The 26,481-nt window shown below is 40.1% G+C and overlaps 2 long non-coding RNA genes across 3 annotated transcripts in view; one reads left to right on the forward strand and one right to left on the reverse strand.

Annotated features, from left to right (window-relative positions):
- Nucleotides 1-26,481, reverse strand: part of LOC122559097 — a 141,942-nt gene that overhangs the window by 23,209 nt on the left and 92,252 nt on the right. The gene's annotated exons all lie outside the window — the stretch shown is intronic.
- Nucleotides 2,230-24,830, forward strand: LOC122559096. Of its 2 annotated transcripts, none has more exons than XR_006314344.1 (4): nt 2,230-2,239; nt 15,831-15,841; nt 18,693-18,696; nt 24,439-24,830. It is a non-coding gene; the product is annotated as an uncharacterized LOC122559096 (long non-coding RNA). The 2 variants fall into 2 exon arrangements; XR_006314343.1 differs by lacking the exon at nt 2,230-2,239 and adding an exon at nt 2,472-2,482.

A 26,481-nucleotide genomic window follows, 5' to 3' on the forward strand; every position in this document is an offset into this window, starting at 1 on the left:
AATAGAAAGGTCGAGGGAGGGGAGGGAGGAATCTGAGACTGTCCAGGTGAATTTGAGGTCGGGGTGGAAGGTTTTGGTGAAGTGGATGAACTGTTCAACCTCCTCGTGGGAGCACGCGGCGGCGCCGATACAGTCATCGATGTAGTGGAGGAAAAGGTGGGGGGTGGGGCCAGTGTAGTTCGGAAGATGGATTGTTCCACATATCCTACGAAGCGGCAGGCATAGCTGGGGCCCATGCGGGTGCCCATGGCTACTCCTTTGGTTTGGAGGAAGTGGGAGGATTGGAAAGAGAAGTTGTTCAGGGTGAGGACCAGTTCAGTCAGTCGAAGGAGGATGTCAGTGGAAGGATACTGGTAGGTACGGTGGGAAAAGAACAGGCGGAGGGCTTTGAGTCCTTCGTGATGGGGGATGGAGATGTACAGGGACTGGATGTCCATGGTGAAGATAAGGCGTTGGGGACCGGGGAAGGGAAAATCATGGAGGAGGTGGAAGGCGTGGGTGGTATCCCGAACGTAGGTGGGGAGTTCTTGGACTAAGGGCGACAGGACTGTGTCGAGGTATGCAGAGATGAGTTCAGTGGGGCAGGAGCAGGCTGAGACAATGGGTCGGCCGGGGCAGTCAGGTTTGTGGACTTTGGGCAGGAGGTAGAAACAGGCGGTGCGGGGTTGTGGGACTATGAGGTTGGAGGCGGTGGATGGGAGATCCCCTGAGGTGATGAGGTTATGGATGGTCTGGAAGATGATGGTTTGGTGGTAGGAGGTGGGGTCATGGTCAAGGGGACAGTAGGAGAAGGTGTCCACAAGGTGTTAAACAAAGACTCGAGAAATGCACATATGAAATGTCTCAAGCTGGATTTTTCATATAGAACCAATAGAATATGAATCAGAAAGAAATAAATTAAAGAGAAATAAAATAAAATAAAATAAAATAAAATAAAATAAAATAATATCATGATGGGACAAAAAGTGAATTTGCATCAGAAAGAAATAAATGAAAGAGGAATAAAGTAGAATAAAATAACAAAGTAAAATAAAATCATGATGGGACAAAAAGTGAATTTGAACCAAGACCAAAAATGAAGCAAAATGTAGGCACAAAAAAATACTGTACAGAAATCAAATTATAGGGAGGGGAACAAGCAAAAGGATAGAGAGATGTAAACAGAGGGAGATCAACACTGCCACGTGATGCTTTGTAATTCATCCATTAGCATTGTCACAGGAAATCAACTAACAAAAGCATAACTATTAAATAAATTGCTTTTCTTATCTTTCATGATGCAGCAAAGTGAAATGAGAGACACAACAGATAACACAGAGTTAAGAGACTCGCAAAAAAATGAAAAGGAAGTAGGCAAATCCGACAATTTTCCAGTGAAAATCAATAAAAGCTCCTGAGAAATGATTTTCAATCTGGGGAAACTACCAAAGGAGAAGATAAAAATCAGCAAGAAACATGGAGTCACAACTGACACCTTGGCCACTTCTGGAATACTAACTCTGTAAAAATTGGTTTGTTTAGGTTATTTTGTTAATATAGTCGAGTGAGACAAAGGTTAAAAATAACAGGAGTTTTTCATTCTTCCAAATAATTCATGAGTACAGGAAGAGTTGGAAGGAGCAGAAGAGAAAATCTTAGCGTTTTCACAGTTGCAAGAAACACGACAATAGAATTATTGAGAAAAATAAATAACATGAAAGGATCAAGGAGAAAACAAGAACAATGACAAAGGTGAAAGATCAGTGTTTTTGACAGGTTGACAATCTCATAACACGTAACATACTTATTTGAAACTCATCCAGCTGTGAGGAATAATGCCTGCCACCATGGAGATTTAGCTAGACTGGACAGAGGGCGATGACCTGTTTTTAAAAAATGGTAATTTCTAGCTTGACAAAAGCCACTTGGTACAGGATCTGCCCGACAATCTTGGATAAATTGCGGATGAAAAGTAAAAAAAATTCTCGATGAATGATACTGAACTGAACATTAGGGTGATAATAGCAATCAAAAGTACTGGAAAATACTCAGCAGGTCAGGCAACAGCCATGGAGAGAGGAAGGGTAAAGGGCGAAGGATTAACAAATTAAAACATTAATCTTGTCCTCCCTGCAGAGTTACTTCCATTCTGACTGAGTATTTCCAGCATTTTCTGTTTTGATTTCTGATTGCCAGCATCTCTGCAGCATTGTGCACTTGGTGTTCTCTTTTGTGGTCTTGAAAAGTTGACTGAAAGAAAGTTATCGGGGAGAAAGTGAGGGCTGCAGATGCTGGAGATCAGAGCTGAAAATGTGTTGCTGGAAAAGCGCAGCAGGTCAGGCAGCATCCAAGGAACAGGAGAATCGACGTTTCGGGCATAAGCCCTTCTTCATTCCTCATTCCTGAAGAAGGGCTTATGCCCGAAACGTCGATTCTCCTGTTCCTTGGATGCTGCCTGACCTGCTGTGCTTTTCCAGCAACACATTTTCAGCTCTGAAAGAAAGTTATCACAAGAGGGAAGAACATGAGAGTAAGGGAAAGAAACATCATTCTTCCTGTGCCTCATCATATAGAAGTATCCTGAGGGGCAGGAAGGTTATTTAAATATAAATTTAATTTTATGGTGTTGGAATAAAGAGTATGGTTAGAAGAGAATGACAGCTGTCTCAGAAATGAGACAGCTGAGAAAACCAAAGTGATCAGATTCAGAAGTGCTTCTGTTCATTGTTTGGAACAAAGATGTTCATTTATTTTCCAGTTTTTAACCACTAAGGTATTTCAAAACAGTTTCAGTAAAGGATTCATTAAAATTATGTCAGAATTAAAAAGAGTTAATGTGAATTCATATTGCTGATTTATTTCGCAGTGAGGCAGAACTTAGCAGACAGTCTGAATATAGGTATTAAGCAGAGGATACATTTCAATATTAGTGATGCAATCCTGCAAAGTTTAAAAATCTGTAGTTTAAGCCTGATCATTTTATACAGAATAACAATCAATAGGGTCTGAATCTTACATATTTTTGCTAAGTGCTGGTTGCACTGAATTTCACAAAGGTTTATTCTCCATGAGACCGAGTGAGTCTTCTCAACACATCTTGCCAAAACCTACTTTATTGTCAATGTACCCAGCTCCTGTTGTCTGATTCTAGCCCCATTCCACCCTCACCATACCCAGAACAACTTGTATTGGCCAGGATTTCCCAGAATGAATCAACCTCCCTGTTGCTAGTGCCATCTTTAAAAGACCATTGTGGACCTGGTCAAAGAATATAAGATTGCAGCTATCCTGTGTGGTTTCTGTCATTTGCCCTGGACATGGTAGACAAGGGCAACAGAAATGTGGATAGATGGTCAATGACCTTCTCCACTCTGCTAGCATAAGTATCACCATCATCTTTCCACTCTTACTCTCTCTGTCTCTGTGATGGCACTCACCTCCCACCAAGGCCCATGCCCTACTACTCTAACTGCCGCCTTTAACATCTTTCATCGCCTGCTGCCACACACCCAAGCCCTGACACCACTAATGCAGCACGCTCTCGCGGCTATCTACTCACTTGCTCAGGACACTTCTTTGCCTGCACCAAAAATAAAGGCTGTGTCACTCACTGTAAATCTCCCTTCATACCTGCCGCTATCTTCTTCCAGGAGAACAACAGCCCAGAATCAGACAGAAAAAGACAGGTGGTGGGCTGCCCAATACTCAGTTCCTCACCCATTCGGAAAAGATCCTGATTCTGAGCAACTAACTGGCCACTTCCAAACCTCTGGATTGGTATTGGAGACTGCCCTTCACTGACTATGCTAGGACACCTGTAACTGAAGGCTATCTCCCTTGCCTTTTAGAATTAGAATCTCTACAGTGTGGAAACAGGCCCTTCAGCCCAACAAGTCCACAATGACCCTCCAAAGAGTAACCTATTCAGACCTACTTCTCAACCCATTCTTTTTACCCCTGACTATTGCACCTAACCTGCACATCCCTGAACACAATGTGCAATTTAGCATGGCCAATTCACCTAACCTGCACATCTTTGACTGAGACAACTGTGACAAGATTTCTGGTTTCTGCACTAAGGGTACTGCCATATAGCAGTAGCATCAGTGTTGTATCTCTGGCTGAGGGGCAAGGTGCAAAGTGGCAAGTAGTGGGCAATGCCAAGGTAGGGATGCTGTGACCATCTAGGTAAGTGGGAAGTGAGTGAGAGCTGAGTGAGCAAGTGAACAGACTGCAGAACCAACCTCCTCCAGTCCGCGAGCAGTCGTACGAAGTGTCCATACTTCAGCATTACATTGACAGTAGCTGTTCAACCCAGAGATGCAGCAGTAAATTGCTAAAACATACTAAGTGGTTCAGAGATGTACCATGATGTTTCTGAGAGGCTAGCACATGTCAGATGTATGTGGCTAATACCCAGGCACATGACATGAGATGTCCAATACGAAGGCCCTTTGGGGCAAACATTGAACTGTGGTCTCCAGGTACCTGCTCTGACTTCCATGTCCAGAGTTCTCAGCATCTGATTTGCTTGCACTGGTCAGTACTGTAGAGAGCTGCATATTAATATGGTGAGCTCTGCAGTTAACAAGGTTGTTAACAAGAGTCACACTTCTCTGGGACAGCATGCTTGGAAATCCAACTATTCCTACAGTTGCCACAGTTAAAGATTTTTAAAAGTACACAAAATTCTCCAATTTACTTAACTTTTAGACTCCAGTTTGCAGAAGACACAGTAGTTAACACAAATTACAACTTATTATTAGTAAATACACTATATCTGCAGATGAACAATTATAAACTTGAAAAAGAGTTGTGAATGGTGCTGAACACTGATGACGAGGATGCTATCCTGAGGAAATCCTGCAGAGATGTCCTGGAGCTGAGATGACTGGCCCATACCTTATGTGCCAGGTATAACTCCAACCAGTGGACAGCTTTCCTCCCAATTTCTGTTGACTTTAGTTTCCCGAAGGTTCCTTGTTGGCATACTTGGTCAAATGTGAACTTGATGTCAAGGCAGTCCCACTTACCTTCTCTCTAGAGTCAAACTCTTAAGTCCATTTTTGAAGCATGAGGTCAGGTGCTGAGTGGCCCTGGCAGAACTGAAATTAAGGGCCAACAAGACAATAAAGACAGAGGACCTCAGTCACCTACTGCATACTTTGGGATACAAATTCAAAGAAGTCGCTTATGTTATCAGCTCCAGCTTAAAAGGATCTACTCGTGAAATTGAGAAACATGGAGAACTTTATGAGTTTTTGGCCAATTCATCCTCTGTCTGATCTGTGGTTACTGGTCTGGTTCAAAACACAATTAATTAGTGAAGCATAGCCATCTCATAAACCTCCTCTGGCTAAGGTAGAAACGGGCAAAATTCTCTCAGAATAACTGAGGTGAATATGGCCTTCTTTTGAAAGGTCTGTTTCCTATCTATAATAATTTTTTTTTCTCCTATTTGCTACCTGTTTCGTTCCCATGATTGTGTGTTCCATAGTGCCTGTTTAAAAAAGAACATTAACAGTACAGAGATCCAAAATAGTGAGCTATTTGCAAAATAATTTCAGATGCTGACTGATATCATGATCTGTCATCTCCATATGCTTCTACTGCATGCACAGGATGACCATTGTGTCCTTATTAACATGATGATTAGTGAAGTCAGCCCTGTTTTTTTTAGTTCTAGTTTCCCACAATGCTGACACCTGGACTGCAAGAGAACCTCGCTTTGCATTTTAATCTCTCTATTAGCAATGGAGCCTCAAAGAAAACAACACATCTGCAACTGAATATTTTCTTTCCCCCAGAAAGGAACAAGCCAACCTGACAATATACAAGCAACTTCAGATTAATGGAATTCATTCTGTATGAAAGGACTGGGTGAGAATGTTAATCAGCACTTTGGGACTTGAATTTAGATTACCTACTTAGGAGTGCACTACTCTTTCAGCTCTTTATAGTCCAGAGTCAAGCATGCTTACAATATGTAACAGGATATTAACCCTTGTCACATGAAAACTCTTAAATCACAGTTTTACTGATTTCTCAAATTTACAATGGATTCTTAAGAGCTTCTCCTCAATCCCAATTTTAAATAAAACAGGTGTTATTTGACCTTCTTTTCATATGGGGATAAAGACAATACGTTTTGCTCTAAACCTACAGAAAAATCCACTAAGTACAATTTTCTTGGAAGACGGCATCCAAATTATACATTTAAAACTTTAAAATGAGTATATCTTGGCCAGCATACACTGAGGAACAAAGAGCAAGCTTTGAAAGTAGTGTGGCACCCAATAAATCCTGAGAAAAGTGACATCAAATTAAGGACACCATGGAGTTTTGAATTTAAGAAAAAATCAGAAGCACAAATTATGCTCAATTTTTATCTTTTCTGAAATGCATTGCATACATTTGTTCACATGCCTGTAATTCTGATGATGCACAGTGAAACTAAACACTATCTGGTGAAATGAGGACAATTGAAAATCTAAAAGTGCTACATAAAATGATCACAATGCATAATGGTCTTCATTAAAACTAATGGAGCTGCCTGGTTTGATTTCATTATTGATCATTCAGATGAATGATTTTGAATGTTATTGGTTTATGGTGGTTTCATGCACACGTATTTTTAAATTTGCAATTTGGCACTCTCAGCAATATTACATGGTACAGTCATACAGTATGGAAACAGACCCTTTGGTCCAACCCAGTCCATGCTGACCGTAATCCCAAACTAAACCAATCCCACCTGCCTGCACTTGGCCCATATCCCTCCAAACATTTCTTATTCATGTACTTATTTAAATATCTTTTAAATGTTGTAACTGTATCCACATCCACCACTTCCTCTGGAAGTTGATTCCACATGCAAATGAGACCACACAAGCATAGACCTTCCAGATGTTAGATTTCTGAAGCATTTTCATGATATATATTTTGATGTATTCTTGTAATTAAAAAAAAAGACTGATAAGCCTCACTAACTGCAGCAATATTAGTTTTCTTAATTTGAACTTCATTACAAATTACAAATTCTTGATTTTTTTTGGCAATGTCTACATTTTCTTCTGACTACAATGGACTATTGTGGCTCTTCAAGCTCCAGTTCATTGAGATTGTTCTGCAAATGCATTATCAGAATGACCGTACAACGTTATTGAGGAACAATTTATAAAACACTCTAAGTTTCACACTTGTGGCTTATCTGTATTGTTAGAACTGTCAACTGTGTTACAGGCTTGTACAAACTCATTCAAAGAAAATCCATTATTCCTTATCTAGCTTATGAATGACAGGTAAGATCATTGACCAATTACATCTTTAGAAAATGGCCAAAAAATAATTGACTCTGGCTCAACAGAGAGATATTATCCCAGCTACTATAATTAAATTATTCAGTCTACATTGAGTCAGATATTTTAATTATTACTCTTTGGAAATCTTGAACTAAAATCTCACAGTGCACCTTTTTAAAAATTGCACATTGAAAAGCAAGTCTGAGTCGATGCACATAGGAAGGCAAAGGTTGTAGTAAAATTGAACATTTCAGGCCAATGGAACTTTGTTAAACAAGGCTATCAAGATAAAATCTTGCTTCAAAAGTGATTCAGAAAACAGCTGCATGTTTTAATCAGATTCTAAAACTATTCTTAATATTTCTCTGGAAATAATAAGCAGGTTTAGCACATATTGAAAATTTGCTCAATTTTTCTGCATTATTATAAAATGTTTCTCATTACATTGCTACAGAGATCCACTAGTTACAAGTTACATTTGAGGTTACTTCAGTTCTTGCTAAACTCACTGTATCACAGAAACAAACCTTTCAGCCCACTGAGTCTGCACTGTCAAAACTACACTAAATCTAGACTAGTCCAATCCCATTGCCTTGAATGTATGGCATTTCAAGTGCTTATCCACATCCTTTTCAAAGGTTGCAAGGTTACCTGCCTCAACTACCCTCCCAGGTAGTGCATGCCAGACCTCCATAGAGTCATAGAGTAATAGAGATGTACAGCAAGGAAACAGACTCTTCGGTCCAACTCGTCCATGCCGACCAGATATTCCAACCCAATCTGGTCCCACCTGCCAGCACCTGGCCCCTAATCCCTCTAAACCCATCCTATTCATATACCCATCCAGATGCCTTTTAAATGTTGTAATTGTACTAACTTCCTCTGGCAGCTCATTCCATACACGTACCACCCTCTGCGTGAAAATGTTGCCTCTTAAGTTCGTCAAATCACTTATAAACTTCAGTTTAAATTTATGCCCCATTAATATTGACCCTTTAACTCAGCTGCTTTCTCTTCACACTATCCATGCCCCTCATGATCTTGAACACCTCCATCAGGTCCCCTTTCAAACTTCTCTGCTCCAAAGAAAACAACTTGAGCTTATCCAGCCTCTCTTCATAGCTGAACTGCTCAACCCAGGCAGAATCCTGATGAATCTTCTCTGCACCCCCTCCAGTGCAATCACATCCTTCTGATAGTGCTGAGACCAGAACTGCACATAGTACTCAGCTCTGGCCTAACCAAAGGCCGGCACAATTCCAACATAACTTCCCTGTTCTTTTAATCTATATCTCAACTGATAAGGCAAGTGCACAGAATGCCTTAACTATCCTTTAACCCTTCATTTGTGGACAAGCACCCTAAGATTTGTCTGTTACTCTGAGCATTCTAATGTCCTGTCATTCATTGAGCAGCCTCTTGTTACTTCTTCCAAAGTGTTCCTACTCTTTCTGGATTTTGCTAGCTTGAGAACATACTGTTTGAAGTCCTTGAATTCCTAAGAAATTATCAATAGAAGTGTTTGAATTGTTTGACAGATGTGACAAAATTGCAATATAAATTGAATTTTATCCATTTGTAGTGAGATCCATTAAGAAGAATTTCATTTGCTTCAATATTTTACTTTTAGAAATTCGATAAATCAAAGGCTAGGTTACAGGGGATGCAATTGTGTAATAGTAATATCACTGGCCTAATAATCCTCAGCTTTAGTTTAATGCGTTTAGGATGTGGGTTCAAATCTTACAAGGGAGGTTGGTGAAAGTTGAATTTACTAAAACTCATAATTTTTTTACAAAATGCTAGAAAAATGGCAACCACTGTTGAATACAGTAAAAACACATCTGTTTTATCAATGCTCTTTAGGAAAAGAAATCTGCTATCCTTAAATAGTTCTTGTCTACATGTGATTCCCTCCATGTGACTGACTCTTAACTGTCATCTCGGCAATTAGGATGTTCAATAAGTGCTGATCTATCTCACACTGCCCACATTCTGTGAATGAATTAAAAAAAACACATCCTTCAGACTCCTGTGGATTATATCCAAAATGCCTCGGCCCAAAGACCAAAGATAGTTCTGGCACAATTAGATATTGACAAAAACACATGAAATGGACCATTAGCAGCTAAAAGAAAACAACACTGGGTTGAATTTTAGCAAAAACAGACTTAAGTGTCAATTTTGATGAGTTTCATGGAGGATTTCTCTTCATGAACCGCAGCATATTTTCTCACACTATCTTCCCAAGCTCATCTCATTACTTATGCACCATACCCCCTAGAAACTAGAACTAGGGAGCATGGCCTCAAAATAAGGGGGAGCAGATTTAGGACTGAGTTGAGTAGGAATGTCTTCACTCAATGAGTTGTGAGCCTATGGAACTCCCTGCCCAGTGAAGTATTTCAGGCCACCTCGTTGAATGTTTTTAAGGGAACGACAGATAGATCTTTGAACAATAAAGGAATTAAGGGTTATGAGGAGCAGGCAGGTAATTGGAGCTGAGTCTGCAAAAAGATCAGCTGTGATCTTACTGAAAGGAGCAGCAGGCTCAATGGGCCAGATAGCCGAGTGATGCTCGTTTTTTTCTTATGTTCTTATTTACTGCCACTTACCACATACCACAGTGCTGGCCACTGCTGAGACCTCCCAGCGCCATCTTTGATGATTCTTAATCCCTAGTGTAGTATATGTATCTTCATTGGAACTGCCTTTGTCACTGTAACAAGAAATGCTACTCCAGTTTATCGACCAAGTTGTTGGAAGTTCCCTTAAGATGGTAAGGGACAATCTACCACCTGCAGGAAATGTTTCGCCATTTTCAGTGCCATGTCATAATTGCACAACCAGAACATTGCGTTTTCCTGCACCTGAGTTATTGCTCAAATCCTCATTGCCTTTGTTTCAAAATCCTGGATCAGCACCCAAAACCTGTCGTTCCTTATTGGGGTAGTGCAGTGAAAATCAATTCTACAGCCGGGATAATAGAGCTAGAATAACCCAACTCACCTATCTTTGAGACAGACTGCTTGAACCAGATTTCAGGAAACAGAATTAATTCTTTTCACAAATAAATAGATTTTAGCTGTGGGTAAATGATTATGAACTGTTAACATATAACTCTACTGGCTAAATGCACTCTTATAAAATTCATCCACAAAAATGTATGGGCAAAAATGTGTAAACAAAAAAAAGGACATTATGGGGCATTACTAGGAATCCAGTCCAATTGTCCCTGTCCACAGAGCTCACTGTGACAATCCTTTTGGCTCAGCAGTGTTTGCTGCAGCTTGACTTGCTTGCGTGAGGCACAGGGCAACTGGTTCACGTTTATAAAGTCTTTAACTTCCTGGTTAAAAATGACATTTTACGTAACTGGTGAGGGGAAATACACCGGATTTCTTCAGATTTTAGGTTATTTTTTACTACAGAGAGAAGGACAGTGCCTTCCTTTTCTGAGGTCCAATGGCTTCTGCCCAAAAATTCAATCCCGTAAACTGTTCTGTTATCTAGGAGCCAATTACATAGTTATGGGCAAACAGAAGGTATTTACCATTAAAACTGGTCGCTATTCCACAGATCAAATGGCTACATGTTTGGGGCTGAATCTCCCTTAATACACACCCATTGGTTCCAGCCAATCTGCAGTCCTTCCCTCACCACTTGAGCAAGCATCAACTAAACAGCACTTGCATTGAGTGTCAGGTCATTTCCTTTTAAAAACCTCAACACTCCTTGGTTTCGATCACACCCCTTTTCCTATTTCAGTCTGTGATCATTAACAAAAAGAAAAAGAAAATAGAGGATAAATTTTGGATGAGTTTGCTTCATTACTCAATTTCTTCTTCACTAATTATGATAAGTAAGACTTCTCAAATAGAAGCTCAACAAACTACTGTGTACGTTTTATTAATTCACACTTTGGTGCGGACCTTTATTCATAAGAAGAGCCAAACAATAAACTGTAAGGTCAAGCTATCCAACAGGATTCCCAGGCTAATTAATGTTACATTTTCTTGCAATTTTCCCAGCGCTTCAAGCAACCTCTTCTGACAAGACACTCTTTTCACAAACATCTTCCATTAAAGAGTGTTTTCTGTTGCACTGAGTTCTGCTTCAGTTTCAACATAAGTAAATTATGAGCATCAATTCATGCAACTAGATACTAATGTCCTCTACTTAAAACATTACTTCTGTCAGTTAGGTCTGTTCATCGAAGGGCAAAAGAAAGAAAATGAAATTAGATTAGCATAATGATTATGTGGTTCTGAGGCATGGGTCAGTGGACTGTTGGTTTCTCAATCACCAAAGTAAAAGGAGCAGGAAAATGCAAATTCAAGGCAAATCCATAAACATACTATGCATATTTCGGAATTTATTTATAGATTAAATAGAGCATGTGGATTAAATGGTTTTTTTTAATACATTCTCAATACCTGTTGTACCTGCTACTGATATTATTTTTATATGCACACTTAAATCTATATATTTACTGTTTGATGTATTGTGTTCTGTGGCACGCAACAGATTTTTTTTTAAGAAGGCCATGTCATTTTGTAATGAGCTGGCTAGCCACTGAATTTCCCAAAATTGTTTCAGAATGTTTTTAATCCGCTGTTTTAGTCCAAGATAACTGAATTTTTTAACATCAAAATTATTTCACCAACATAAAAATGTTATCATTTTCACAATTATTTTTATTGATTATTTTATGATTGATTTGAAATGAATGTTTAATGACCTGGTCTAGAACTCAACATGTTTGCCCATAGCTCTAACATGGTTTGCTGAATTTTGATTTTGCAGTCTGTACATATGCAGTATATTTAATTTCCCAGTGTTATCAGTACAGTCTGTGCTATTGAAGGGAAAGTGAAATACTGTAAAATTTTGAAAAAATTGAAATCAAAACAAAAAATACTTAAAATGCTTGGTATCAGGTTGTAACTGTGGAGAACCCATGGAACACGAAGTTTATTAATTTTACCAAATAAGGTGGTTCTTTGACCTTTTCTTCAAATAAGCCTGAGAAAATGGCATTGAGTTTTGTTCGAGTCATAATACATGTTGAGTCTTTTTATTTGAAAAGCAGAACCATCTACTATCGAGAAAGCTAACAGCTTATGTAGCTTTTTGTGCTCTGCATACTTTAAAATGTATATTAATATGGAGAGAGAAGAAAATAGCTAAACTCACAGAAATTTGAGCTTAATATTATTGTAAGGTTCTAAAGATAGCAGCTAAATTTTAAAACGCATAAGTAGCTTGTTAACAGAATATGTTGTTGTTGCTAAGCTCTACACTCTCATTTGTAAAGTCCTCATAGACAAAGTAAACATGAGAATATTCACATGAAAATTCAAAGTGTAACTGCAGTTGATGACTTATCAATAATTACACAAGGGTACACTGTTAGTCAACTGCAAGTATAGAACTTGGATTTTGTTGCAAAAAGACAAATTTTGTTGAATGCACCATTGCAGTCTCCTTGCAAACATGTACCAACCAATCAGCACTCTCTTGGCATACATGATGAATGCTGTTTTCCCTTTAAACTGGCATTTTTGCAACTTGTGCTGATGAATGCAGGATGAAAAGGATCATCAAAATGTCTTTTTCCAGTAATATGTAACTGTTCTGAGTGCTTAATGTGAAAGACAACAATGCCTTTTTTTCCTCAGGCAGCTCAGGAAATTTGGCATGTCCATAAGGACACTCACCAACTTCTACAGATGCACCATTGAAAGCATACTGTCCGGATCCATAACAGCCTGGTAGGGAAACTGCTCTGCCCAGGACCATAAGAAACTACAGAAGGTTATGTGCACAGCCCAGACCATCACAGAAGCCAACCTTCTATCCATGGACTCCATTTACACTGCTCACTGCTGTGGAAAGACTGTGAATATTATCAAGGATCCATTGCACCCCAGTAATGATCTTCTACAACCTCTTCTATCAGGCAGAAGATACAGAAGCTGGAACACACGTGCCAGCAGGTTCAGGAATAGCTTTTTCCCAGCTGTTATTAAACTGATGAATGAACTCTCTAGCCTAAAATAATGCCGATCTTGCTAACGCACTTTCACCTAGTGCACGCCCTGTAACCTTGTATGCCTCTGTCTAAGCCTTTCTGATCTGTCCATCCTTGCTTACTGTGATCTGCCTATACTGCTCGTAAACAAAGCTTTTCACTGTACTTCGGTACGTGTGCCAATAAATATACCAAATCAAATCCCGAAGTTGAAAATGCTATCATATTGTACTTGCATGAGTCTTCACAACTGAAATAAAGAGCATTAAGCAACAACACAGCATTGCATGCTATGGGCCTGTATTATAGCCATAACAAACTTGTAAGTCAGTGTTTCAGAATGTTACAATGGTCTTATTATTTGATAATACGTTCTCAGAAAATTGCATAGAGGTACTTTCCTATTTTCAAGCTTTGAGACTTCAAAGAAAAATCTCTTAAAATGGCTCTATTCTGTAGAGACAAGCACACAATCATTTCATCTAGTTCATAATACATATGAAAAGGATGCGGTCAGCACTTCTCTTTGGAGCTGAACAGTTTGAAAAATACAAAAAATTATACCCATTTGAATTTCACAACCTGATAACCCAATCTAGTTGAAAACTGATTGAGTTTGACCCCATTATTCCCATACTGGAATATTTAACTTTGAGGGACTTATTGACTGGTTACAGCAATTTTCTTACATTTTAATCACAAAACATCTTCTATACAAAGTACAAATGCGGACAAACATTTATTTTCTAAAGGGGAATTGCATCAACATTGAGTCTTTCCTCCGAAATAATGTCAATCCATTTTAAATTGTTACATTAATGTTTCCTCAGAAAAAAAACTAAAAAAATGTTTAATACAGAATGTGAAAATACCATTATTCAAATATATAGTATTACGCTAGAACCTTTCTCTTGCAGCTAATTTACTCAGGATATCCAAACCTTTAAGGTATACTTATTCAACTATTTTAGCCAAACATACTTGCACCACGGTGGCACAGAGGTTAGCACTGCTGTCTCACAGTGTCAGAGACCCGGGTTCAATTCCTGCCTCAGGCGACTGACTGTGTGGAGTTTGCACATTCTCCCCGTGTCTGCGTGGGTTTGCTCCCACAGTCCAAAGATGTGCAGGTCAGGTGAATTGGCCATGCTAAATTGCCCTTAGTGTTAGGTGTAGGAGTTTGGGTGGTTGCGGGTCGGTGTGGACTTGTTGGGCCGTAGGGCCTGTTTCCACACTAAGTAATCTAATCATACTCCTCGGGTTTGTGGATAAGGAGAGGTTTTAAGATGGTCAGTCTCAGTTGGAAGAATCATTATGTAACTCATGACAACCATCCTAATACCAGGGTATATCCAATTCCATTAGTTATACAGCACAATGCTGTACAGTCAGGTGGGAGCAAACAGGATTCTTCAGCATTGATTCCAAAACCATCTTTTGGAGGAATATCTGAGGAAAGACTGGACATAGAATATGCCGTGTGTGAGGAACTCTGAGTAATCATCGAGAGTGACTTTGTGGTAGAAGCACCACAGACCAAGAGGAACAAGCCCTCAAAAATAGAGCCACCACTCTATCAGATGGTGTATCAGATGGTGATGAAATGCAGGTGATGAAGAAAATAACACAACATCATGTGTATCCTGATCCACCGATAATACTGCACAGGCAGTGAGCCCTAAATTTTTGTACCTGCCAGAATGACAACTCCAGATCCCATCACAGCCTAACCCAACCATGGAAGAGTTGAGTAAAGAAAAGACATGAAAGCATTTGTTCCCAACCTCAAGGTGGATTTTGATTGATTTGGCTGCTTAGAAGCCCCAAGCAAGTCTGAAATCAATAGAGGTGAAATGGAAAGACCTTCACCAGTTTTACTCCCAACACATAGCGAAAGAACACTTTGTGAGAGTCAGAAAGTCATACAGCTCGGAAATAGACCCTTCATTTCAAGTTGTCCATGCCAAACTGGCTTCCGAAACTGAACTAGTCCCACTTGTCTGTGTTTGGTCCATATGCCTCTAAACTCTTACTATTCATGTACATATCCAGATGCCTTTTAAATGCTGTATTTGTACCAGCCTCCACCACTTCATCTGTAGCTCATTTCATACACACACCACCCTTTGTGTGAAAACGTTGATCCTTAGGCCCCTTTGAAATCTTTTCCCTCTCACACTAAAACTATGCCCTCTAGTCTTGGACACCCCTACCCTTGGAAAAAGACCTTTGCTATCCACCTTGTCTATGCATTTCATGTTTTTATAAAACTCTTCAGCATCCGACGCTCCAGGGAAAAGATCCGCAGTCTATCCACCCTCTTCTTATAACCCAAATCTTCCAGTTCCAGCAACATTCTTATAAAGTTTTTCCATACCCTTTCTGGTTTAATACGTTGTGGTTATCAATGGCTAATCATCCCATCCCAGGAGAAAACTGCAGAGACTCCAGGAAGTGACCTTAGCCAAACCTTCTTCAGCAGCATCATGGACACCCTTTCTCCTTCATAAAGTCAGGAAAAGGGCTGGTTGATCATGATTTTGAGTCTTCAGTTCCATTCACAATTCCTCCAATAAGGCAGCAACAAATGACAACGTCCATCAGGTTTGAGCTGATAAATGATAAATATCACATATGTATGAAGCTATAGCTATCTGAGAACATGGATTGTACTTGGACTGTCTTAGCAAGTGACCAGAGGTAGAGCTTGCCATCCAGTGGGAGTGGCCAGGTCTTGAGAGACAGAAGAACCAATAGGAGGTCCTCGAGTATAGAAGCAGCTGCAGTCTGCCAACAGAGATAAGGAAGCCGGATGCCTCCTTGTAACTTTAGAAGATTGGAAATAAAACATCACTGCACTTTCAGACCACAATTTGGAAGAAGAATAGTTTTTTTCTAGAGTACTGGCTCACCACTCAACTTCCTGGTCTGTTAGCAGGAGGCCCTTTCCAGAGATACTGCAGGGAACTTGAGCAACAACTGAAAAATTCATCCGACAATTGGCCTCTTAATCACCAAAGTTATCTATCCACTGTTTCCATCCCAACCTTTTGGAAAATGGCTCAGGCAACATAATGATGCTAGACAGGAAGCATGAAATTCCCACTCCTTTCTGCTTCAATATCAGGAGAAACATTGAAATGATTTGAAATGGTATTATTGCATGAAGGGTCAGACATCCATCTTTGTTTCCCTGAAGGTGATAGCACTATACTTGAAATGTGATTGATTTAATATGACATAGCATCAGAGGCTTTCAAAGCCTTTAATCTAGGCCAATATGAAATACTGCATTTGATTCATCCTTTAGCACAATATGTTCTGAATGAGGTTTCCATATTATCATACCCATTAGTTGTAACACGTTCCTACTCTTGTTTGAAGTGACATAATTTCAATATGATATCCAACAATCCTGGCTCTAAAATACAATTATAGTACTAAACTGTTTAAGAAATCACTTGCCCATCAAGTTTCTGCAAATTTATACCCTACTCCTTTCTTTCTAAACTGAATTAACATCTTCAATAATGGGAGTGAAGCAATTGTTTCATCCTCATTTTCTTGTATCAAGTTTACAAAAAGAGCAAAAATGTAAGTTAACAAATCTTAGGAAATTACTTCTGGATTTATGCTTAATCATTCATCTTATCCGTGCAAAGGTATTTTATAGGATAACTCAAAAAGACACAATGACTCCAGACAGTAAGGTTTAATATTGGATGAAATAACAGAACCAACTAATTATAATTTCAGAATGCCTGAATTGAGTAATCCACCTCTCCCCACACAAAACAAACAGTAATCACAATTCAAAAATGTCTTCTTTGGCTGGAAGGAATTCTGGAATTCCAGTGGTCAATGGTCATACACATTGCTATATTAATGCAAGTTTTTCTTTTTCTGTTTTTCTTTTGATAGCAGTGATATTAGTGCCATTGTGGCTCACTGGTCAGTGCTGCTCGCTTGTACCACCAGGGAAGCTGGGTTCAATTCTAACATTGGGTGACCATCTATGTGGAGTTTGCACTTTTTCCCCGTGTCTGTGCTCTGGTTTCCTCCCACAGTCCAAAGATGTACAGGTTAAGTGGATTAGCTATGCTAAATTGTCAGGGGATGTGGAGGTGGATTAGCCATGGGAAATGTAGAGCTATCAGGGTGGGGTGAGTCTGGATGCTCTTTGGAGAGTTTGTTGTGGACTTGTTGGGCTGAATGGCCTGCTTCCATTCTGTACGGATTCTTTTAAAAATGCTGTGGATCCTGAAAAGCTGAATTTAGAGCAGAAATGCTGAAAACTCGACACATCAGGTGTGGAGACAAACAGCTAACATTTAATGACCTCTCACCGGAAATGCTGAAGAAAGGTTATCTGCTTGAAATATCAACTTTTTCTCTGCACACATGCTGTGTGAGTTTCTCTCATTAATCCTGTTTTAATTATATTAAACATTGTTGCTAAAGCTACTGATTAAAACAAGGTTACGACAAAGTAAACAAAAAAATTAGCATAATAACTTCATTCATAGTTATCAGCCAATACGTTTCTACCTGTGGATGGCAAACAAACTGAAGCAAGGGGCCCTAACTGGGCCATCGCAGATTCAATTAGGGAAATAAATGCAGTCACAGAGTCATACAGCACAGAAACAGGCAGTTCGGTCCAACTCATCCATGCTGACCAGATATCCGAAATTCACCTCATCCCATTTGCCAGCATTTGGCCCATTTCCTTCTGAAACCTTCCTACACATGAACCCATCCAGATGCCTTTTTAATGTTGTAATTGTCCCAGCCTCCACCACTTTCCCTGGCAGCTTATTTCATCACGTACCACCCTCTGCATGAAAATGTTACCCATTCAATCCCTTTTAAATCTTTCCCCTCCCACCTTATAGATCTGTGTTCTAAATTTGGAGTCCCTTCTCCCAGGAAAAAGACCTTTGATATTCAAACATGCCCCTCATGGTTTTGTAAACCTCTATAAATTCAACCCTCAGCCTCCAATGTTCCAGGGAAAATAGCCCCAGCCTATTCTGCCTCTCCCTATCCTTCAAACCCTCCAACCTGGCAACATCCTTGTAAATTTTTTCTGAACGCTTTCAAGTTTTACAACATCTTTCCAATAGGAAGAAGACCAGAATTGAATGCAGTATTCCAAAAGAGGTCTAACCAATGTCCTATGCAGCCACAACAATGACATCCGACTCCTCTCCTCAATGCACTGACCAATAAATGGAAAGTTTCATGCTGAGGCAAAATGAGCTCTGTACCAATAAGATGTTCAGAGTGCAAACATTTGGTACTACTGTAGATTTTCTATCATTTATAAACTAACACATTGGAAATTGTTCTCTATATAAGGTATGAACTCAGAAAAGGAATGTGCAATGTTTCAGACTTTCCGGGCCTGCAGGCTGCTGGGTAGAGAGTTTTCAATTACTGGCTGCACAGTCTGAGGCATGCAGTCATTTACTATGCAGCTATAATATGCTGAAAGAGTTGGGTTCAGGTGCTACCCCAGGACATGATGGTCAAGGAAGGTGCAATCAGGACAGGGCCAATCAGATTGATAATCAGTCTAAAGGTCCTTCCAACATACACCAATGGCAGGCAGTGACAATGATAGAAATACCTGGTCAGCCATGTGATGGAATGCCACTACCATTACTGTACACAGCTTCAGTCTACCAGGTGTAGCTACAAGTGCACGATGCCTCAACAGTGTCGACTCCCAGATCAATCTGTAGCACACCGACAAACATTGAGACAAAAGCAGAGATTCCAACCTTAAATTGCCAAGTGATAGAATATGAATCACATAACCTTACTCTGTTGCCATAGAGTCTTGCTATTTCACATGGGGACAGAAACAAGAAGAAATTGCTTCCAACACATGCTGTTAAAGGGAATGTAGGTTCCCCTTCTGTCATTCCACAGGTACGTTTGGAGATTGGTGGTGGGGCTTATCTGATTTGATACAAGAATGTAGTATGGAGAAAACCCTGCCATCCAAACTGACATTGATGAAGGTCCAGGTCACCCAACAATCCTGCCATGGATTGTCTCAATCTTGCAGACTCTATGCCTGATCAGGGGACCGTGTGTCAGGAGGGGCTGCCGTGGAAAACCAACACTTGCCCTTGCTTTTTGAAATCCCCTCTCCCCATCCACCAGCCCACGTCAACCACTGGTGCCACAACCTCCATACGTTGCTAGTTTTGCCTCTCATCAGTGATCCCTGGTGAGAGACCTCGTGCACCACCAACAGTGGCCACCACACCCTCGTGGCACTGCTACTACTGGGGAGTTGTGGCCTCTGTTTGATCAACAGCTCTTGGGGGGTGGGATTTCCAGACAACTCAAGGTTCGATTCAAAAGAGGGCCTGAGGCCTTGGAACATCACTGGGCCGCCCTCAGAACCGTGACACTGCATTTGTTCCAGTTTTCCAGCCAGGTGTGTGGGCTGTCCATGACCAACATTAAATTCTCTCCATCTCTTCTGAAATTCCAATGAATTGACTCTTTGGGGAATGCTGGGAGAATTGTTGTCATTTACACGTTCATAAGATTGCCCAGGCCTGAAAACTCACCCATTGTACGTAGAAATAGAAATCACTGCAGAGAAGCAGCAGGTCTGGCTGAGAAAAGAACCTACTTTACGGGTTAAATTATTCATGCTCAGCTTATTATTTTATGCTAATTACTCATTTTGAAAGTTTCTTTGAAAGAAACAGCACTACACTGAAAGAAATTCCTGGCATAGTCAATTTCAGTTTGCCAGCCAAAGGAAAGACAAATAATCTGTGAAAGATTAAGCATTCTTTTCAGCAGTTTTATTGAAAGACAGAATCCTTTGAATTGGATATTTCTTGCCAGTTCTTGTCACACAATACAATAAGACTATAGAGCATGATTAAGTGAGAAAGAACTAAAATACATATCAAAGAGGATGGTTATTTACTCACTTTTCTCCACTGTCTAACTATGATCAAACTATTTCATTGGTGCACTCAAGCGATTTTCCCCTCACTGGAGGTGGAAACCTAAGTGATAGCAAAGGCAAATAATTGGATGGGTTGGACCCGAAGAGATGCTCAGCAGGTAAATTCTGGGTGAGAAAGACCATGGGTGACCTTCTTGATCTGCCATCTATTAAAATCCTTCAATAGACAATAGGTACAGGAGTAGGCCATTCAGCCCTTCTAGCCTGCACCACCATTCAATATGATCATGGCTGATCATTCCTAATCAGTATCCTCTTCCTGCCTTATCTCCATAACCCTTCATTCCACTATCTTTGAGAGATCTATCCAACTCTTTCTTAAATGAATCCAGAGACTGGGCCTCCACTGCCCTCTGGGGCAGAGCATTCCACACAGCCACCACTCTCTGGGTGAAGAAGTTTCTCCTCATCTCTGTCCTAAATGGTCTACCCCGTATTTTTAAGCTGTGTCCTCTGGTTCGGCACTCACCCATCAGCTGAAACATTTTCCTGCTGCCAGAGTGTCCAATCCTTTCATAATCTTATATATCTCAATCAGATCCCCTCTCAGTCTTCTAAACTCAAGGGTATACAAGCCCAGTCGCTTCAGTCTTTCAGTGTAAGGTAATCCCGCCATTCCAGGAATTGACCTCGTGAACCTACGCTGCATTCCCTCAATAGCCAGAATGTCTTTCCTCAAATTTGGAGACCAGAACTGCACACAGTACTCCAGGTGTGGTCTCACCAGGGCCCTGTACAGCTGCAAAAGCACCTCTTTGCTTCTATACTCAATTCCTCTTGTTATGAAGGCCAGCATGCTATTAGCCTTCTTCACTACCTGCTGTACCTGCATGCTTGCCTTCATTGACTGGTGTACAAGAACACCCAGATCTCTCTGTACTGCCCCTTTACCTAAATTGATTCCATGATCAATTCATGGCCACTTAAGAGCCTCAACACACCATAAGAATAATAATATGCCTCTTCTGCTGGTGAGAACCATGGCAACTTTCCTGATAGGAAAACTTGGAGGTTGGGGTCATTCTGTTGACTAGATTATGGGGGGAAAAGGAGCCTTCATTTGTCCTAGTTTGGGCATAATCAGGAGCAGAGATGGGGAAGAGGAATGGCGAGTGATAGCTATTATCCTGCCCTTGTTTTGATATTCCCAAGTCCGTCTTTGGCTGTGGCTCCTAGAAGTGGAAGCTAATGTGTCGAAAGACCAATAGGCATGCGTGGAACCTCCCATCAGATACGTGTCAGCACCTATGATTCCCTTGCGGTGATTAAACTCCCCCTTCCCCCAGCTGTCTCCAAGAAACCTCCTTCCTGTGCACCAGTACAGTTCCAACAATTCTTCTTAGCTCTCCTGAGGCCGTTGGCCTTTGATTTTGTTTTTGCAGGTGTGAGACACAGTGAAAGGCAACAGGCGTATAAATATATCTTTATTCAGTTTCCACCAGCAGGAAGTAAAGAAACACCAGAGAAGCCAGTGACAAGCAGGGCCCTTCTTGTCAGAGGGCAAAGCTGCGTGATCAAAAAAGTGAAGGGGAGGGCAGGGATTAAATCAAAATAGAGTTGGAGGGAGAAATAAAACACTCCATTCTCTGCAGTGCCCTCCTCTCCCTGAAAACCTCGAGGGCGCTGGTAGACACCAAATGCTCCTTCTCCAGGGACACCCAGGCTCAAATATAACCATGGAAGAGGTGCAAGCAATCAGCCATAACAACCCCCTCTCCAGCCCACTGCCTGGACCTGTTTATAGCCAGTTTGGCCAGGCCCAGGAGCAGACCCATAAGGATATCCTCTGACCTACACTCCCACCTCTGCACACTGTTGGCTTTTGATTGGATGGCAGTTTTGGGTAGGGTGGGTCTTCAGTGACGAGACCCCTGATTGGATGAGAAGCTCATGTGATAGCCCACCAGTAACTAATTGGTGCTGAAGAAGGGTCACTGGACCCTGAAACGTTAACTCTGCTCTCTCTGCACAGATGCTGTCAGACATGCTGAGTTTTTACAACAGTTTCTGATTTTGTTTCATTACCTCATTGGTATTTGATTTGGTGAGTTTTCCTGCTGGTGAAAAATGGTGGAGTTTATTGCCCATGAAGTCACCTGCCCCACATTTAGTCCATAAAATATTATCTCTTGGTTACTTTATTTTAATTTCAGTCAAACATACAAATTCTGTTCGGACCGTTGTGGCACAGTGGTAATGTCCTTGCCTCTGAGTCAGAAAGCCAAGATTCAACTCCTATCTCCTTCAGATGTGTGTCTGAATTGATTGATGAAAAATACCTGACCAAATGTTACTGTTCATTTTACAATTATTTGAGCATATGCTTCAATTTAGGCAATTTATTCTTATTCCGATTGACTTTAATTTCGATCTGTTGGGGTTAAATATTATTTGCTTTCAGATAATAACATGGTCTTAGAAAGGATACTTCTCTAAATAAGGAAAGCAGTTTATTGTTTGTACCATCCTACCCCCTCTACACACTTAAGTGAGCGCACACTGCCAGTAGCTGATGACTCAGTGTTCTGAAGGTTTGCTTAAAAGATTCAGCAGAATGTTTTGTAATTACAAAGCAGTTAATTACTGCACAAACCCACAAAATTATTCACTGTCTGCAATATTGCACAACAGGAGATCAACTAATTTGCAGATTCAGCTTGCAAACCCGGAGCACACTTCCATAAAACAAGCAATTGAGAAATAATTTTAGTAAGGAAGAGGAAAACAAAGAACCACATTCACGCCATTCCAAGATGCAATAGGTCTGCACAGTCCACAATGTAAATTAAAGATTACAGATACAAAGTTGAAGATTCCAGAGTACACGCTGACAGATGCACCATTATGTTAATTATGTTTAAATTCTCTTTTAATTTCAGTAAGTCCAGTAAAACCTATATATCACATACATCAAATTTATTAAAAATGAGCCACACACAATAAAAAAGTCACCATTATCGACTGTGAGAGACTTCGTTACCATGACTACCCAATTTAAAAATGTCAGTGCCTGGCTTGCTCTGTTCATAAAGAAAACCAGATAAACATTAGATGAGCAGGAAAACTAGTAGAAAGTAATTTAATGACACAAACTTGAAAATAAATCACTGCAATGTATATTCCTAAATACTGGAATAGTATGACTGAGTAAAAGTCATTTATTTGGGGGATAAAAACAAGTTTGTCCAGTATGCTATCACAATACCTGATATCTGTCATCACAGTGACCAGTTTATCTGAAGGCCCCCAGTCTCTTTCAGAAAAGGTCAAATTCTGTGTGGAAAACATTCACGTCAGTGTCCATAGTATTGCTATGAAAATTTGCCAATGGGAAAATAGCTCTGCATGTTCAAACACTCAGAGAATCTAAGTAGCAAACTACCCAGCCCAACACTTTAGAAAGTATGATTTTGTCACGTCATAGTACTTGTATAGATACTCACAGTTGGACATGCAGCTCTAACTAAGTTACATCAGATAAGTAACAAAATTTCATGGAAGTGGGGAGGCCAAAATGAGATAGCACTGTTGTGACAAATAAAGTTAATCGTTATGTTAACCTCTAGTTGTACAAAGTAGATGCTTTTCGATCACTAAACATTAATGTTGGATTTTATTTATTCTCAATTAAGAGCTTAGCACGATTTTAAAATCTGAAATACACCTTCCTAATTACAGTGTGATGTATAACTTGTTCTGCAAGGTAAATAAGTTGGAACAAAGTTCACTAAGTCAATATTTGTCTGCAGTTCTGAAATTATCAGTGAGGGAGTGTCCAGATGCCATGGAAGAGAAGGGAAGCTGTACACAAGCAACTCTCTAATGTGGTTTGGTACTTGCCTTGAGAAATGAGAAGCAACACTGATGCTGCTGCCACAAGCACAAATCACCAGCATTCGTGGTCTCTCAATAGGAATGAGACTCATTGATCTCCCCTTGAGAGGGATACCACTCATGTTCACAAGTCAAAAGGTACACTGCTGGTAAATGTGGGGTTATAGAGATATGGTGGGTCTGGATGATATGCTCTTTGGAAGCTTGATGCAGACGCAATGGGTCAAATGGCCTCCACTTGCACTATGGGGATCCTCTGATTCCATGATTCTAAATGTGAGGTACAGTGTGAGAAGTGATTTTGGTTTGAACTTTAAGATGTGCCTGAACCACAGAAAAGACAAAGCTTGTGTTTCCTTTAGAAACCACAGAAAAGACAAAGCTTGTGTTTCCTTTAGAACATTTTAACATTTTATATATTTAAAAGTAGAATAGTGTCTAACAATTCAAGCTGCAATTGATTGATGAACACAGACAGGGAAGAATGAGACCTTGGCTGATAAGACTGAGGATAACGAAACGACTCGAGAAGACATCAGTTACAAATTAATGCAGAAAACATCTGCTGATAAGACCCTAGACAGACAAAGAAGAATAGGTCTTTGACTAATGAGACTACGGGGTGAGAAAAACAACAACTCTAGAGACTCTGAAGACATTTGTTGCGGACTTTGAGATAAGGGTGAAAATTGGAGTATCGTGACAATTTAGGAATGTGAACCTTATAGCTCATTAGAGCCAGGGAGGGGAGGGTCTGGAGACATTTGTTACAGACTTTAAAATAATGATTTCTTTTAAAATGTGAACCTCGTGGCTCTTTGGAGCTATAGAGGGGAGGAGCTTATACTGTATTTAAACGAGAACTTTGTAAGCCTCTGGGCTCTCTTTCTCTTGAAGGAGTGCCCAACTCTGCAGACTTGTAATAAAACTTTGTTTTCCTGAATTTGTCTTAGAGCGATTATTGAGAGGCGATTTTCGTTTCTAACATACAGCAAATGAGACAACAAGGGAGACAAGGGAGCAGGAAAGGGAAAATGAAATAAGGTGCAAAAGAGCAAGTGTTCAAGAGAGGGGCAGAAAAAAGGACAGAGGAGTAATAAAGCAATTTAAAAAGACTAAAAGACAAAGCCAAATGTAGAGTAGGAGAAAATGAAAACAGAAAACAAAGCTGTAATGAGAGACAAAAAAATCAGAAATGAAAGAATGGAAATGAGACGAGGGTTGCCAATGCACCCAGAATCATCAGAAGACAACCAAATTCACCCTCAATGTTCCAGAAACTATTAAAAACAGTCCAAACAATCTCTTAACCATATAGAATTCCATTGATCAACTCCAGTCGTGCATTTACTTGAATGGAATGGATGATTTGCAATTTCAGGCAGCACTCTGTGCAGTTCCATGATGTCATCAAGGTTTGTGTTGCACCTAAGTGTGCGTATTGAACCAAACTCAAGTCAAACCTCGAGAAAGACAGAGAGAGAAAGAGACAGAGACAGAGAGATGTAGATAACAACAGGCCAGCCTATGCCCATCCAGCCAGGAGGTAAATTCACTTAAGGAATGAGCGATGATAATAGCAACTGTCTGAACATGCACCTGCCTATTTGAAAAATTCAAACAGTCGAGAAAGCTTTATAAGCTCTGTGGACCGGAACAAAGCTGGAAAAATAAGGCACCTTGACAGTCAAACGTTCAAAACTTGCTGATTTTTGGTGATATGCTGGAACGGAATATGTCAATACAACCTAATAGCCAAATTTAGGAAGTCTTCTATTTGAAACTTGACTCCGAGTTGTGGAGAATTGAGCTGGGGCAATATGTAAGAAGGAACTCAGCTGCTGACATAAAGCTAGCCTAGAATAGAGTTAGCTATTAATGCATCTTAAAAAATGTACTAAAATATAAAGCATTGATTTTGTTGTGCATAGGTTTGGTCAAAGGTTAATCAGCATTGCCAACTATGTTTTGAGATTAGCAATTTCCTGGAATAGCTTCACTCTGTGTTGGCAAATCTAAAGAAGTGGTATGGAAGAATGTAAAGAAGATCTAGAGATAGAGGATGTACTCGATAAGTAAGACAGATATCAAGGATGTAATTTACGGTACATTTATGGAGATGAATGTAAGTTTACGTTTTTTGTTCCCTTTGGAGATTCAGTTATTTTTCTTTGATGACTTTCTCAATCAAGGTAGGCTATATGATGTAGTCAGCCTTTGTCGTGTATTTTAACTCAACAACTTGCTGTAAAAGCCAACTGTATTAGCGAGAGCCAGAGGCACTCATACCTCATAAATCAAAGAAGGAACATACTGGTCTGGTGCCGACA

Source organism: Chiloscyllium plagiosum, chromosome 18, assembly GCF_004010195.1.
Source record: "Chiloscyllium plagiosum isolate BGI_BamShark_2017 chromosome 18, ASM401019v2, whole genome shotgun sequence".
Classification (NCBI taxonomy): domain Eukaryota; kingdom Metazoa; phylum Chordata; class Chondrichthyes; order Orectolobiformes; family Hemiscylliidae; genus Chiloscyllium; species Chiloscyllium plagiosum.